The 16,528-nt window shown below is 42.2% G+C and overlaps 1 protein-coding gene across 3 annotated transcripts in view; it reads left to right on the top strand.

The window, feature by feature from the left end:
• The window catches only part of LOC310890054 (uncharacterized protein), a 163,667-nt gene that overhangs the window by 68,603 nt on the left and 78,536 nt on the right, over positions 1-16,528 (top strand). For 2 of the 3 annotated variants that reach the window (XR_014576989.1, XM_083818491.1), the window contains exon 1: positions 2,094-3,688. The exons of the other annotated variant lie outside the window; for it this stretch is intronic. The gene's annotated coding sequence lies outside the window, so the exon portion shown is untranslated. Of the gene's footprint in view, positions 1-2,093; positions 3,689-16,528 lie in introns of those variants that run through there. 3 annotated transcript variants of the gene reach the window in all.

Below are 16,528 nucleotides of genomic sequence, written 5' to 3'. Positions count from 1 at the left end.
TCCTGCACATGCCTTGACATTGCTTCCAGGAAGAATGTACGAGGAATGTCTTAAAACATATAATCCCTTTACCTCACAGCTTCATGTTTGATTCTTTAACCAGAATTTGGCAGGTATTGAACATAGCATCTGTAAATATGAACTGTGGTTTAAAAATTGGTGGAGATCAGTTATGATTTTCTGCCACTTTAGCTTTTTTTTTTTTCTTTTTTTTTTTTTTTCCTGGAGATATTCGAGTGAAAATACTTGGCTAGAGCAAGCAAGAATTTTAAATGCTGTATTTTGAATTGCCTATTGAATAATGGTACCAGGTCAAATGTTTCCCCATCTGGCTTCCTATCCAAGTTTGCGTGCTTAGCTGATTTTAGGCTTTCTGGCTCCAGCTGCTTGGACCAAGTGATCTTATTTCCCCCCACTCATTTACATTTTTTTTTTTAATCCATCCTTTCTAGTTTTGGTTCTGATCTTTGGATCTTGTCTGTTCAGGTTAAATTATGTGCTGCAAGGATACTGGGTCAGGAGCTGTTGGGCACACACATGCTAAGGTGTAGCATAGGCCTATTTTTTCCTGTCTCTTAGATTACTCTGAAGGTCACGTAAAGCCTGAACGTTGCCTTGCTTCCTGGCAGTGTGAATGTCAATCAAGTAGGTTGGACAATCAGTAACAGAAACATAAGCAAAAGTCCAGTTGCCATTTCAAGTCCAAGGCACTTGGCTCCTTAGGTGCATGACAGTTATTTAAAAGTATCATCAATTAGCTGGCAGTGCCATTCCATGTGACACTGCACCAGCAGCATGAAAAATATCCCATTTTGCAACCTTTCCTTCATGTTGCTTCTTCTTCATCAGCTGTTCCTAAACAACCTGCCTTAAAATATGTCCCGAAAACTCTTTTGTCTCTTTTGCAGCAGTTGGTAATTTTTAAGCCTGTGAGAGTCCTGTATTTCTGCAGGGCAGTGCTCAGTTGAAAGATCCAGCAGTGATTAGTGGATGGAGAGATGTGCAGGTGACAGGCAGGCCGGTGGAGTGGGTCCCTTGCAGTTGTCCTCTGACAGCTGTGCAGGTCAGTCGCAGAAACTGGAACCAATCAGAGCTCGGGGAGGAGGTTATAAATTTGAGGGCTGACAGGAAACCTTTGGGTTGGTTAACTGGGAGGTGGCTACTGGGAAAATGGGGCACTATTGGCTTTTGTGGCAGGCTGCTGATTCTTCAGTCCAGTTGGAGAATTGAGGATGTAATCTGTGACTGCTCTGACTATGAGTCTTGTGCCAGGAAGCACCAACTGCTTTCCTCAAGCTGCAGTATCCGGGTAGGTGGTTGTGGGCCCTGTGGAAGGTAAAGAAAGCTGGAAGGGACCTGCTGGGCTGGGTAAGACTGCAGGTGGTGCCTTAAAATGCACTCCTTCCTAAGCTTCCCAAGCTCTGCCTTAAATGAAGGGAACTTTTGTGCTTGTGCCCCTCTTGTTGGAAGGCTGCTGATTTGTTTTGGATGGGGAGAGCAGGGTAAGTCACATCCATGTGCTTACATGAGCATCAACTTCTGCAGTATCAAAGAGGGATATTGGAGTATTATTGCCAACTGACTGACTTGTTCAGAATAAGCAAGATTACAATGGCAATGTTTGTTATAACTATTTTGTTTACTAAGTTTTATGGCTGTTTTCCTGAAGGTGAGGCAATTCCTTCTGCTGCTTCCATGTAGGGATTTGCATATCATACCTCTAAGGCTGCAAAATACAAAACGTTTCTTCCCTCTTCTCTGAAGATCAAGATACACTTAATATAATCTCCTTTCTTCTTGTGTATGTGTTGGGTCCCCGGTGTCATTTTAAATCAGACATTTTACACTTCTTAAGTTTCAATTTAAACCAGTTTCAAATTAATTAAAACCCTAAAGGTAAATATAAAAAAAAATATAATATGTTTACAGACTTTTAAGAACCTTCATGTTTGGGCCTGGGTCTGAATACCTGCAGGAGCTGTGACTGACTTCAGCAGAGACTAGGCTGTCTACTGATCATTGGCTATGTCAGCCTCAAATGTGATTCCACCATGGTGTTTATGACTGTATTTTTCTAAAACCAGCGGAGAGCTCTGTTGCATAGCTCTAACTGCACTCCATTTTTTTACAGCTTTAATAACTGTCTACTTTTAAACAAAAGATTTCTTTGTATTTTTTAAAAAAGTAGGCTTTTGAGTTCTCGTATGCTTCTGCTTAGCTTGGTGAATGCACGTGTCTATTCTCCCTCATAATCCAAGAACAATGAGGAGAATACAAAGTGTTTTGAATGCTTGGGCACTGAAAGAGAAATTGCTTTATTTAGTCAACTTTCAGTTAGGTTAAATAGGGTGGTTGAATAGCTAAATCCCCACTGGGGAATTCACAGGTGTTATCAGAGATCAAAGACTACCTTAGCCACATCAATGTCGATTAGGAACTCCATAGCTGCTGTAGTAAAGAGACCTACAGGGCCAACTGGCACATGGCATAGGGTCTCCTCCTGGTGCCTTGTCCTCTGCTGCCCTTCAGCTGTATTTCTTTTTCTCCTGAGTGAGCAGGCTTGTTGCTGCTAGGCTCCTGTTTCACAGGCAGTGGTTGCTCACCTGGGGCATCTAAGAGCAGGAGCCTTCTTGCATGCCCCTGCTTGGATCACTTTTGTAGTGTTTTTTGTAACTTGTAATTTAGCAATGTATGTGGCTCTTCATCAGGAATCTAACAAGGAGATAGAATGTTGTTAATTCTTTCCTTGATGCTTTTTATGTGATGCTTTAAAGTGTGGTTGTGTTCGTTTTCATTTTCTAGTTGTTACTTTCACTGCTGCTAAAGGTTTGGGTTACGATTAGTTTTGATGCTGGCTGGCTGAAAGTTTGACATTTCTCTATCTTAGAAAATGCCTAATTAACACTTGCTGGAATGAAGGAAACACTGATCTTATAATGTGCAATTCCATGCATTTATGGCAAACAAGGTTATTTCAGAATTTTCCTCTGAGTTATACTAATACTGCCTGTTAGCAGGAAGACTGAGCTGCAGTAGGATTCATTTACAGCAGAGAATGATCTTGGATCTTTCTATCATGGTAGTGAGGTTTAACCCTTGACTTAGTTAAGCAATAGTTTTGTTACATGCTTTTGTACAACTATTATTTAGAAATGGAGCAATGCCTGTTTTCTCTAGCTACAACCCTTCTCTTCTGCTTTAAATGAGTATATGTAAATAAACTTTAATATAATTAACTAAACAACTTCCGTAGACTGTGGTGCAATGGTTGTGTGTCATATGCTTTGAATTTATGGGTGGGGGTGATAAGACGTGGGGTCACATGTTTGGTTTGGTAGACTCAGTCCAGACATGAAGTTTTCACCAATTCATCTGGTTCATACTAGCATTCCTTGTCACTTAAGAGAGTAAAGCCTTTACTGTAAAACTTACGTAATATAAATCAGTTCCAGCTCCCTCCTTATTTGTGAAAGGAACAAATCTTGTGTGACTGTTTCCCATTTTACAGTTCAGTGACAAAAAAAGGAACACAACTGCCAGAAGGGTAGGGCCAGATGGCCAAGAGGCTTTCCCCTCCCTCCTTCCTCATCCCAGCCCTGGCCTGGTGCTGATTAGCCAGGGAGAAGCTGAAGGCACCTTCTTCAGGCAGCCCGCTGGAGATGTTCTTCTTTGCTTTAACATAACACAGGTAAATGCAAGCCATACTTTGTGAACGGTGTTTGTTTTTCATTCCACCTTTTATTCAATAAATAAAAGAATGTAAATAGTTGATGCACAGCAACAAACATGGGCAGGCTGGTGGGAGGAGTGTGCTACATTCCCTCCTTGGCCATGGGGAATTCCAGGGCTGGAGAGTATAGCTAGTTAGAAGCTGTGGGTGCATCCCATGAGGTAACTCTTCTCTTAAAATATCTGGGGCAGCCCCAAAGCCACTGGGGATTTGTGCATTACCACTGACAGACAGGCTGTCACACAGATAGCCCTGGTCAAGAGTGGATCCTTCACCTTGCTAAATTGCAAATCTTGCCCCACACTACTGTTGAAATTTTCTATCTGGTAATAACACCTGTTTGACAAACTGTATGAAAATGTATAGTGGACTCAGCTATGTGACAAACCTATCAGGCTTGAGTGGTTACTTTTGCTTAGTTAAAAATTTATGTTTATGTAGGAAAATATATCACATACCATGGCAATTTTCTAATGGAAAGAAAGAATACCTGCATGATGTAACTAGGCTTTGTATCTACTTTTACTTTTCTCTGCTTGGGAGGAGTTGAATATCCTTTGAATCCTCATCCGATAACAGGAGGTGAAAATGAAGGATTTCTTGAATGCTTTTCTGCAATTTGCAGGAAAAGATAGCACAATTGAATTTAAGTAGTATGAGATCTCTCAGTGAAAGTCACGGTCAGTATGCAGTCATCAGTTTTGCTGTAGGAAATAAATCTTAGTTGTCTTGTTGTCAACAAGATCAATTGTGAACATAGGCAGGTTTAATTAATTTTTTAAATTTCAAATGTAAATGGGTAAAAATGTGGAAATACTCTGCTTCTAAAACCAGCTACCTAGCTCCCTCTTGAGTCAAAATCCCTGTGGTCAGGACAAAACAAAATATTGTCTTTATTTTGGAGAATATTTTTTAACTTTGCTGGATTTATTTGTCATCAGGATGTCAGATGGTCAAAATCACAACAAATAGTAAGAGATGTAGTGAAAACATCCTTGGCATAGTTCCCCCTTTTTTTTTTTTTGTAATGAAATTCTTATGTTTTAGATGGAATTACACGCTGCTTATATGTTAGTGAGATATGCCTGGACTCATAGGAAGCGCAGTGTTACAATGCCCAGCTGGGTGTGGGGATGAATGGAGGTACCGCTGGTGTTGCAGACCTGTTGTTTCTCTACTCTGGGGACAGAACTGTGTGGGAAAGAAAATCATACCTTGACTGTGTAATAGGGCGTAATGCATGCAAGCGAAAACAAGAGCGCAGTTTTTCCTTCCTGCTTGCAAGGGGAAAGGATTAGCCTGTGAAAAGAATCTCCTAGGGTACAAGACAGATTGAGGAGGGCTGGGGAGTAGTCTTCTCCCCTGAGCGAGTGAGCAAGGCTCAGACTTCCCAGCTGCGTTGCTTCATAGGTGCTGTCAGAGCACAGAAGGGGCATCTTCTGGTCGTCCTCTCTGTTATTTCTCTTTGGCAAGAGACTGAACCTTAAACTGAGGCTTTGAAGACGTCCAAGGCTTCCTTTTTTTTTTTTTTTTTTTTTTTTATCTTGCTTGTGTTTTGGCTTTGTCTCTTCCTCCTTGCTAGCTTTCCCACTTCCACCTGATTTTGGCAGCCTCCAAGGGTCTGTGAAGGGATTTTCTGACATGGCCAGCTGAATCAGACATTGGCTGCCTTTGGAGCATGCAGAAGATGCAGTGCTGCTTTCCCAAGGAAACAGGAGGAGAACAATGCAAGATGGTTGATGTTTACCACATTTGTTCTGTGATGAGGATAGTCTTGAGAGGTGGGACAAAAAGATCCTGCCCTTCTGCTAGATATTTTTAGTGTTCAGCCCTAGCTAAGCTTAAGAAGAAGTCTGGAGTTAATTATCTGCTGTGCCTGAGTCCCCTTCCAGCCTTGTTTGAGACAGGCAAAACAAGCTTCTGAGAAGAAATGCCCTTCCTATACAGGAAGGTACTAGGATCTCACCAGTGGGCTCAGCCTATTTTCCAGACAGGGGAATCTACTATTTTTCTGTTTGAGTTATGTTTGCTTATTTAAGTTTCTTCTTGTAAATATTATTTCCTGGGGAAAAGGCCTTTTTTTTCCCTTACTGAACCTTACCACCAGCTACTAGTTTGCCCTATAAATGTAATTTGTATATACAATAAAAACAGGACCAGATGGAGCAGACACATCAGTGTTTTAGTCCCTCATTCTCTCATGTGACAGCTTCTGCCTAGTAAAGCTAATATCTTCTGGGGCGGTTACACTGCAGTGGTATTGTATCTGCATAAATCTTTTCCTCATTTGTTTTGCAGTACAGAAGTAATGGGGACTGTTAATAGAAGACACAGCACTGGTGGGATTTTTATTCAGCATTAATTGTTCTGAAATGTGAGATCTAAAATGGCCTCGATTCTTTTTTAACTTCGCTGATGCTCCTACAGCTGGTTGAAGGGAAGCTGGCTGGTTTTGCAAACAGATTCCTGATGGTTTCCATACTAATTACCTTCTCGTCTGTTACTATCCTGTCAAGCGATTGTTATGAATTACTTTTGACTGCATTTAAGGAAATGTTAACTGCATGCATTTAAATACACAGAAGTCTGGATAGTAAAAAGCTGTATACCTTTGCACTTCCTGTGTGTATTATGGTATATATGTAATATAAGCAGAAATGTATTAATGAACACAGTTAAAAAGGAAAAGAGGATATAAAGAAAGCTATGTTGTACAGTTGAAAGAAAGTGGGTCTGAGCAGCTTAGCTTTTTCAATTCTTTTCTTTTGGATATTTATCTTTGTATGTTCATTCCTGTGCATTGAATTCTGGAAGTTACTTGTCTGGCACGAAAGTGCTTCTGGGTGTGAAAATACATACATCTTGGAGTACCCACATAACTGTTGTATCCAGCAAGAAAAAGGTGCACAAGGGGGAATCTGTTCTTACCGCTTCCAAACCCTTCTGCAAAAAAAAAAAAATAGATACCAGTGAATCTGTACGAGTACACTTAGGAAGTCCACACACATTCAAATGTATGTGATTAATTCTGAAAATGATAATTATTTTCAGAAGAGGCTTTTGAGTATTCTACAGAGTGGAACTAACCTGAGGGTGGTCACTTGTGCTTTGCACTGCTGTAAATTTTTAGCTGTCAGGGAGTAGTTTCTAGCTTTTATTTTTTCTTATCTGTGACAGGTGTGCCTGCTGTTCTGAATTTATTTTTATTTCCTTCCCATGCTACATTTTTTGCCAATTTGTTAGATTTTTCATTTCTAAGTAAAGCTTTCAGTGCCATGCTTTCAACAAATAAATTTTAAAAGTATATTGGCTTTAATGATCTCATTCACTTGTGGAGCTGTTATTTGTGTTCTAGAAATGATTTGTATGGTCTAGCGGAACCGGTGTAACTGTATTTAATACTAACTTGATTACCTCTTCTATGTTGCTTTCCATCTAGAGCCTACACTCAAATATACCCACTTGCTTGCATTGATTTCACATGCTCCCATTGACTACGTTAGGATTTGCAAGCAATATATCTAATTGCACTTTTCATTATGTAATCAATAGGCGTATAAGTTAATTGCATAGTTTTACTTTCGTCTTAGGGGAGAAAAAATAAAAATTGATTTTCCGTCCTTCTGACTTTCACAAAATAGGCAGCACAAAACTGTTTCAACGCAGATGAATGTCCAGTGTTTTCAGTAACCCACACTCTCATTGCTCAAATGGTGGAACCAGTTTTTCATAGAATTGTTTGGATTGGAAGGGACCTTAAAGATCATCTAGTCCAAACCCCCTTTCCACTGGCAGGGATGCCACCTACTAGATCAAGTTGGCCAAGGCCCCATCCAGCCTGGCCTTGAGCACTTCCAGAGATGGGGCATCTACAGCTTCTCTGGGCAGCCTGTGCCAGGGCCTCAACACCCTCCGAGTGAAGAACTTCTTCCTTATATCCAGTCTAAATCTCCTGTCTTCTGGCTTAAAACCATCATCCCTTGTCCTATGATTATCTGCCCATGTAAGAAGTTACCTTCCATCTTTTTTATAAGCACCTTTTAAGTACTGAAGAATTGAAATAATGTCACCTTCTCTTCACCTTCTCAGCCTTCTCTTCTTCAGGCTGAACACCCCCAGCTCTCTCAGCCTGTCTTCATAGGAGGCATGCTCCAGCTCTCTGATCATCCTCATGGCTCTTCTCTGGACCCGCTCTAACAGCCCCACATCCTTCTTGTGCTGGGTGCCCCAGACCAGGACGCAGCACTGCAGGTGGGGCCTCACAAGGGCAGAGCAGAGGGGCACCATCCCCTCCCTCCACCTGCTGCCCACCCCTCTGTTGGTGCAGCCCAGGACGCAGTTGGCCTTCTGGGCTGCAGGCACACACTGCTGGCTCATGTCGAGCTTTTTGTCCACCAGAGCCCCCAAGTCCTTCTCTGCAGGGCTGCTCTCAATGGGTTCTCCCAGTCTGTGCTCATGTCTGGGATTGCCCCGGACCAGGTGCAGCACCTTGCACTTGGACTTGTTGAACCTCATTAGTTTCATGTGGGCCCACTTTTCAAGCTTGTCCAGGTCCCTCTGGATGGCATCCATTCCTTCTGTTGTATCAACTGCACCACTCAGCTTAGTGTCATCTACAAACTTGCCAAGGGTGCACTCGATCCCACTGTCTATGTCATTGATAGAGATATTAATCTGTACTGGTCCCAGAACAGACCCCTGAGAGACACCACTCGTCACTGACCTCCACCTGGACATTTTTGGTGTGATGTTGTAGTTAGGTGTTGTACTTGCAGATACAGAGTTGTGTTCTTTCTTCTTTGAAGCCGTACTCTTAGTAAAGCAGTGGATTTGTGCAATACAAATTTTGGTTGCCATTCTTTTTTCTCGCTATTCTCATGTCATCTTGAAAGGACCAGACTGGGTGGCAATGTTAGCAGTAGCAGAAAAAAAGTGAATTTCATCGTGTGGTTGTCTGGTGGGCACCTCTCCATATTGTTGATGTAACATGCACTGGAACAGTTCTCAGAAACTGCTCTGAAGCTCCCTGAAAACAATCGCTTCATATACCCCATTAAACACTCAGTATACCATGTATTCCTGGCTCTTGCCTCCTGTCAGAATGCCTCTACCTGTTCGCTGGCTTAGCCACATAAGCTCTTTCTCATTTGCTCGCCTTTCTTGGCACTGCAGTGTGCCTTTCCCCTAGTTTGGCCAGTCAGGCATCCTGCACACAATAACCAAGCTACAACTGCACTGTGACAAGAAGTCCACTTGTCATAGCCACGGCTGACATAGTTTGCGTGACTGTATCCAGGAGGCTTCAGTTGCTGGTGTGTTTATTGCTTTTTTCAGATTACATATAGATATGGGAATTAGATCACTTCATAATTGGCAGTAAACAACACACACACATTGACTACTTGTGACTTGCTGGCCTTTCGAGATTCCTCTGCATTGTCCAGTCCCAACACAGTAAGAGGTAATGCTTACCTGACCCCTCTGTGTGGGAGGTGTGCTGAAAGATTGCCTGGACAGATTTTCAAGATTTCTGTCAAGTTTAGGTGTGGCAAATGGCAAAGTTACTTGCACCAGCTGTCTGTTCCATTAATGTGGTGGATATAATTGCCCCCTGTAGGAGGGCCAACAGAAAGGTAGTCAAGGTTCCATAGCTGTGGGTATATCTGAGACTGGGACACCTTGTAAGAGATTTGTACAAAACTGAACATTTGCAGGAAAGAAAGAACCATAGATCTTCAGGGAAGAAAAGAGCAGGGAGTGGACTATGGACCAAGGTTAAATATTCAGCTGATTTGAAATCATGTGGTTTGCCAAGTGGCTATACAAGGGCCAAATAGACATGGCTCTATTCTTCTAGTTAGCCTGGAAGAGCTGGGAGATGTTTTTGCTATCTGTTTCAGCACAGAAGATTTTAAGAGAAGTTCTGAATGTTAATAATATGTTTATCATAGGGCAGCTAAGAACCAAATCCGGACTTTCTTGTACCTTTGTTGACCTCTCAAAGCCAGCGGATGAGATCATAAGGAAACTTAGCAGAATTTCCTTAAACCTCTAGCCAGGTTATTGATCACATCTGTAGTGGCAGGATGGGTACAGTGACTGAAGATGATAAGCAACCAATTATTTCCCTTTTCTTACAGTCACAGTGTGCTGTATTCCAGCCCTACTTGGCTTAGCACCATTTATCCTTTGTCTTGCACATAAAGTAACCGGAAAGCTATGGGATCAGCTGTCAGTACACAGGGGAAAGGAAGGTCAGTGCATGTAATTGAAGGAGGTAGCTATGGTGGCATTAATGGCACTTTCACCTTTGGGTTCGGTAAAAATTGAAAATGTGTGGGTTTAGTTAAACCTAGGTGCAAGCAGAGATGATGGTCATTTGGATCTTAAGTTTGGACCAGCTTCTCTTGATGCAAGCTACCAGTAGAAAAGTTTAGAACTGGAATCATGTCTTGGAAGAGTTTCAGAGCTGGAGCTTCTGGGCAGATCACTGTGAGCATTAAGAGGTAACATAACCAAAGCATGATAAGGCTTTTGACAACGTTTCCCACAACATTCTCCTCAAGAAACTGGCTGCTCGTGGCTTGGACTGGCGTACGCTTTGTTGGGTTAAAAACTGGCTGGATGGCCGGGCCCAGAGAGTTGTGGTGAATGGAGCCAAATCCAGTTGGAGGCCGGTTACTAGTGGAGTCCCCCAGGGCTCAGTGCTGGGGCCAGTCCTCTTTAATATCTTTATCGATGACCTGGATGAGGGGATCGAGTGCACCCTCAGTAAGTTTGCAGATGACACCAAGTTAGGTGCGTGTGTCGATCTGCTCGAGGGCAGGAAGGCTCTGCAGGAGGATCTGGATAGGCTGGAGCGATGGGCTGAGGCCAACTGTATGAAGTTCTACAAGGCCAAGTGCCGGGTCCTGCACCTGGGGCGCAACAACCCCAAGCAGAGCTACAGGCTGGGAGATGAGTGGCTGGAAAGCTGCCTGGCAGAGAAGGACCTGGGAGTACTGGTTGATAGTCGGCTGAATATGAGCCAGCAGTGTGCTCAGGTGGCCAAGAAGGCCAACAGCATCCTGGCTTGCATAAGAAGCAGTGTGGCCAGCAGGTCTAAGGAGGTGATTGTCCCCCTGTACTTGGCTCTGGTGAGGCCGCACCTCGAGTACTGTGTTCAGTTTTGGGCCCCTCACTACAGGAAGGACATAGACGTGCTCGAGAGAGTCCAGAGAAGGGCAACGAAGCTGGTGAGGGGTCTGGAGAACAAGTCTTACGAGGAGCGGCTGAGGGAGCTGGACTTGTTTAGCCTCAAGAAGAGGAGGCTCAGGGGAGACCTCATCGCTCTCTATAGGTACCTTAAAGGAGGCTGTAGCGAGGTGGGGGTTGGTCTGTTCTCCCACATGCCTGGTGACAGGACGAGGGGGAATGGGCTAAAGTTGCGCCAGGGGAGGTTTAGGTTGGATATTAGGAAGAACTTCTTTACTGAAAGGGTTGTTAGGCATTGGAATGGGCTGCCCAGGGAGGTGGTTGAGTCGCCATCCCTGGAGGTCTTTAAAAGACGTTTAGATGTAGCCCTTAGTGATATGGTTTAGTGTAGGACTTGTTAGTGTTAGGTCAGAGGTTGGACTAGGTGATCTTGGAGGTCTCTTCCAACCTAGATGATTCTGTGATTCTGTGATTCTGTGATAAAATTTCATTGACATTGTTATTGATCAGTGAGGTCTCTGGAATCCCGTGGTCACACTGATGTTGAAAATTGCCTTTCCCCATGTAATTAATATCTAAGAAGTGTTATTTTGGTCACTGAAGTCCTCTAAAAGGGGCTCCAGGGGCTGCGTGGATGAATGTTGTGAGGCGTATAAAGAGAAATTACTGGAAGTCTCAACTGGCATATCCAAAATAAAGTTTGGGTGGAGCTGGGTTTAAAAAGCTGTCTCAGAACTACTTTTTTCATAAAGACAAATAGACTTGAGTAATCTAGCAATTAGGTGTTTGCTGATTTTTCTCTCAAAATAACCAGTGTTTGGGAATAAATTGTGCTAGACATACTGACATTTTCATACTAACTAAGTAGGAGAACTTTGGGAAAAAAGGATAAACACTGTTATAAACAGGATCTGTGATGAGCTACAAATTTTTACTGGCATGCACTGGGGTGATGCCATTAATCATAAGCAGTGGACTTGTGTGTGTTGTACTGATGGCCAAATGAGTGGCAAAAACATTTTTGCCACATACAGTCACATTTTAGGAAAGCTGAGTAAGTTACACCCATCATCCAGAGGGCTCTTTGATAAATTGCACTTCTGAAGCTGCTTGTTGTATGCTAATATGCCAGTCCTCTGAATTGTATTTAAAAGGTGTCGTCCTAAAACAGAAATGCACAAAACCAACCAATAATCTGTTTTTCCTCAAAATGTGGACTTCTAAGCCAAAATCATACCCATGTATGGCAAACAATAATGGCTTAGGAGAGGGGACTTTGACACTTATTACAACTACAGATGGAAACAATATGTAGTCAAAAATCCAAGAGGGCACATTTCCAATAGTATTAAAGTACTTGTTCCTAGACACAGTAGATCATGAGATATTGGATCTTAATCTCCTAGCATTCCCATATGCAAGAACACTATTTCAAGACATATTAGGAAGCTTTGAGAATGTTTTAATGATCGTTCTCCTTTCACTGACTTTAGTTCTGGCTGATTTCTTAAAAGCACTCTCAGGCAGTTGTTTAAATAGTTGTCCTTCAGCATGAGTGCATACAGTAAATACTGGCAGGTTTTTTGAGGGAGCCTTAACCTGTCAGTACAGATGCCATGACTAAAAGGTAGTCTCATCCCTACTTTTGCCAGTTAAAATTCCTTCCTTCATGCCAGCCTACCACTGGTGTCTCCACTGCTGTTAAAACACGTGTCTTCTGCAGCTAACATGCTTGCTTGACTGTAATGGCATGTGACTAAGGTATCACAGCTGCCAAGCATGCCCAGGTTGTAGAGATGCTTTGGGCACTGTACTTGCAGCTGTCTGAGAGGGCAAAGCCTCTCCTAAGTATGTAACTTGCAGCTGGCAATGTTGCCCATTTATTTTGCACATCAAGAGTAATTTTATGCACCTGGACTGTGAATACAGCTGCTGTAGAACTGGAACAGAACTGGTAAGGTTTGTGTATGCTGCCTCTCCAAGTCTGATGGTTTGTGTAGCTGTACCTGAGCTATCAGTGAAGTGTTGAGTAGCTATACACAGTGGGTTTTGGACAGTCCTCTCTGAGACCTGTTCTGCTTCAACCTAACGGCTTCGAGTGTCCAGGCTAGCCTGGGTATGTCTCTCCCTTGCACCCAAGCTGAGGTCACCACTCCAGGCTGCAACACAGATGCACTGGTGCTTGAATACTGCAAATGCAGAGCAGCGTAACAGTCCTCAGCTCCAGCTTTCACAGGACTGCTCACTGCTCAGTACATTTGGAGCTTGTTTTCTTAGCCAGTGTCAATTATTTAAACAGGTCTGGCAGCCTGGCAACCTTCAAATCCCTGAAGTCAAATTTTATTTTCCCCTGACAGAGGTTTTAAGAATAAAGCACAACTCATGGAGGAGTGGAAATCTTTCAGAGGAAGATGCATGCTCCTCTTCAAGACATGCATCCTAGTGACAAATTCATTCCTGTTTCTAGGCCAGGATGCTTCAGAGTTGCAGGCTGTTTTCATATTTTACAGTATGGTTCATAAGTTGTGCTGTCTCAGTTTTAGAAGTTATTTGCAAGCTCATTTGGGTGAATAAAATCTTAAACATATTAAGAAATTGTCCCTGGTTTTCAAGTTTAGCTGATGCATGATTATCTACTGATGTCAAAATGGTAGTGTTAGCTTCATTTGCAAAAAAGTCTGAGTACCTGTGTTGGCTGAAGGAGCTCACACAGGCAGTGACCATAGCTGTCTGTGCAGAGCAGTCCTGATGTAATTTTGGAAGTGCCCATGTGGACCTGAAATGAACTTCATAGTTCTATAAATGTCTATACATCTAGCCACACCCACAAGTGAACTAAGCTATTGGTCAAACCATGGTGGGCTGGGATAGTTCTGACGTTGTCAAGGTTAGTGTAGGTCTCATGCCCAGGGAATGGCAGCTGCCACATGAGGATGACCTTTTGTTGCATTAGCTCAGTTTCCATCTCCTAAACAAATGGCCGTCTGGGAGGGAGGGCACTGGTCCTTCTGCTTGATGCACAGTGTGCCAGTGACTGTGAGATGGAAAACCTACCTGCCACTTTCTCCCCACCAAGTAGTACCCGTGTCCTAAAAGACTGCTGAATTCGAATCAGTATGGTTTTCAGTAGAATGATCCTAAGAGTGATGAAGGCACAGAATGAAGTTGCTTTGGTGCAGGTGTCCTCAAATATGGGGTAGTGTACCCTTGCAACATTCCCAAGAGCTGGAAGGTTGTGCCTGCTTCTGAAGAACACTGAACAAGAAGTGAATAAAGCCAGCTGCCGTTGTATTTCCCAGAGAACATATAAGCAGTACATTTTACAATACCCTAAATTAATATAAAAAAAAAATCACTAAATTTCAGAAACCATGAAATTGCTAGGCATTATTTAACATATGTGATACTTCAGAAGTCTGAAGTACACTGACAGGAGCTGAGCCGTGGTGTAATCTGTAGGGACTGATATTTTAATGGCAACTTCCAGCGAAGGGGGCAGATGTGGTGTGAGAAACTGCAGGACTGTTATGTATTATGTAAGCACTGATTTGTATACAGCCGATTCTTTCTCTCTTTCTCACTTTCTTTCTCTCTTTCTCTATTTCACTCTTTTTTTTCTTCTCTGAAGAGAAAATAGTGACACCCACACAGTTCCTTTACAATAGCACTGGAAATGTTCTGTTCTATTTTGCATTGCTGGCTGCCATGCTCAGTATTTCCTGTAGGTTTTTAATGCTAAGTATATTTTAATGAAATTAACGATTTAACCACATTTCAGTTTGAAACAGCTGACTGGAAAGAATTTAGTTTCCATGTCTGCTTTCCTTAATCCTGTTGCATAAATGGGTATTTGGACTTTTGCAGTTCAGTGGCAGAAACCCCGTACTCAGCCATCTTCAGTCTCCATTTGAATGTGCGTAAATTCTTGGAATATATCATGGTCCTGACTAAGACCTGGGCTCTGAGTGCCAAGTGTTGTATAAAGCCAGTCTCTGCTCTACAGGATGTATAATCTAAAGAATCCTGTCAAACTGGATTTACTTCTCATTTTTTGTTGCTTTTGTTTCAGAGTCTATTGTATATTAAAAACAAAACAAAAAACAAAACAAAATTTGGAGAGGGTTACTGTCTATCATCTCATTCACCTTTGATTTAATTATGGGCATTATCTGCTTTTCTTAAAACCAGAGCTTCTGGAGCTAGGCTTGCAGAAGAATTAAAATGTGCCAGTTTTTAAAGTGAGTTTACGTTGCATGTAATTAGGAAGACTTGGAAAGAGCATTCTCAGGCTCAAAGTTCATTGACACCAATTATGATGTTAGTCCCTAACTTGTGATTTTTCAGTGGTTAGTGATGCAGAATAAAACTTATGCAGCTAAGAATATACATTGCTATCTTGAAAGTAAGCTAAGCTAAAATTCCAAAGAATGAAATACCATCAAAAAGAAAGCCCCGGTGGTCATTTCATGTAATGTGTTACATGCATGTCATCAGTGTCGTTAACTGAATCATTAAAGCTGGCAGTCTCTTTGGCATTTGGTGGCTGTGGAAATACTCCTGTTCTCTGTATGTAGTCTTTGTTGCATTTGTTAAGTCTACTTTTTATTTTGGGAGAGCAGAAAAGAGACAAAACACAGGCAACCTAACGCGTAGGAATGGCTTTTCAAGTGGAAAGGAAATTTCATGGTTCTGGTTTTACACCTGCAAAGTTCAGATTTGTTGGGGCTTGTAGCTAGCAGCATGATTACAAGTCCTTGCATCCGCCCTGTCTATAGTGAGTGCAGCTTTGGAGGGAGGTGGAGTAGTGAGAGTTTTAAACTTGCTTTGCACCTCTTTGATGCCATCTCAGGAAAAGGTATCGCTCTACATGAGACTATGTTCCAGAAAAAAAAGATCATCCCTATTTATAGGAACAAATAATGAAAATGAATATCCACTCTAGTTGGCAATCTCATATCTCCTCTGTTATTCCAAGAGTATTTGACTTCCAGGATTTGTGGAAAATACAACACCAACATGAAAATGTAGTTTCAAACTGTCAAGCTCCAAGGAGTGTTGCAGCTGATAAAGGACATACGATAGCAGTGTTATGCTTGGTTGAGTTCAGACTATGGACTAACATTCTGTCCTTAGAGATGCAACAAAGAGCAAGAATTGCTAGTTAATTTCTCAGCATATAAGGTTATTGACCTTGACTTTAACCAAACTTTCAGACATCTTTCTTATTTCTAGGGCCTACATAAACCACATCTAAGATACTGTAATTCTTGTCTCCTCTCCAAAAATTGCCTTTGCTAGGTACAGAGTGTTGTTTCAAAGCTGCTCCCCGTATCTCCTAATCATCACAGAGAGCTCTGACTGCTTGGTTCAGTTCACCGGGGATAGGAATGGAGTAACACACAATTGTGCCAATGAGTCTGCAGTTAATTTTTCCACATTAAAAAAACAAACAAACAAACAAAAAACACAGAATAAGTAATACCAGACTCCAGGAAAGTCTAAGATTCACAGCTTGTTATTAATGTGCTCTAGCCACACCTTTCTAGAGCTGGACCTAGGCCTTCTCAACTAGAAGCAGATGATATCAGCGTTGTGGTAAAGCAA

This window comes from Anser anser (genome assembly GCF_964211835.1).
Source record: "Anser anser genome assembly, chromosome: Z".
Lineage (NCBI taxonomy): Eukaryota > Metazoa > Chordata > Aves > Anseriformes > Anatidae > Anser > Anser anser.
This window is presented reverse-complemented; position numbering and strand designations above follow the sequence as displayed.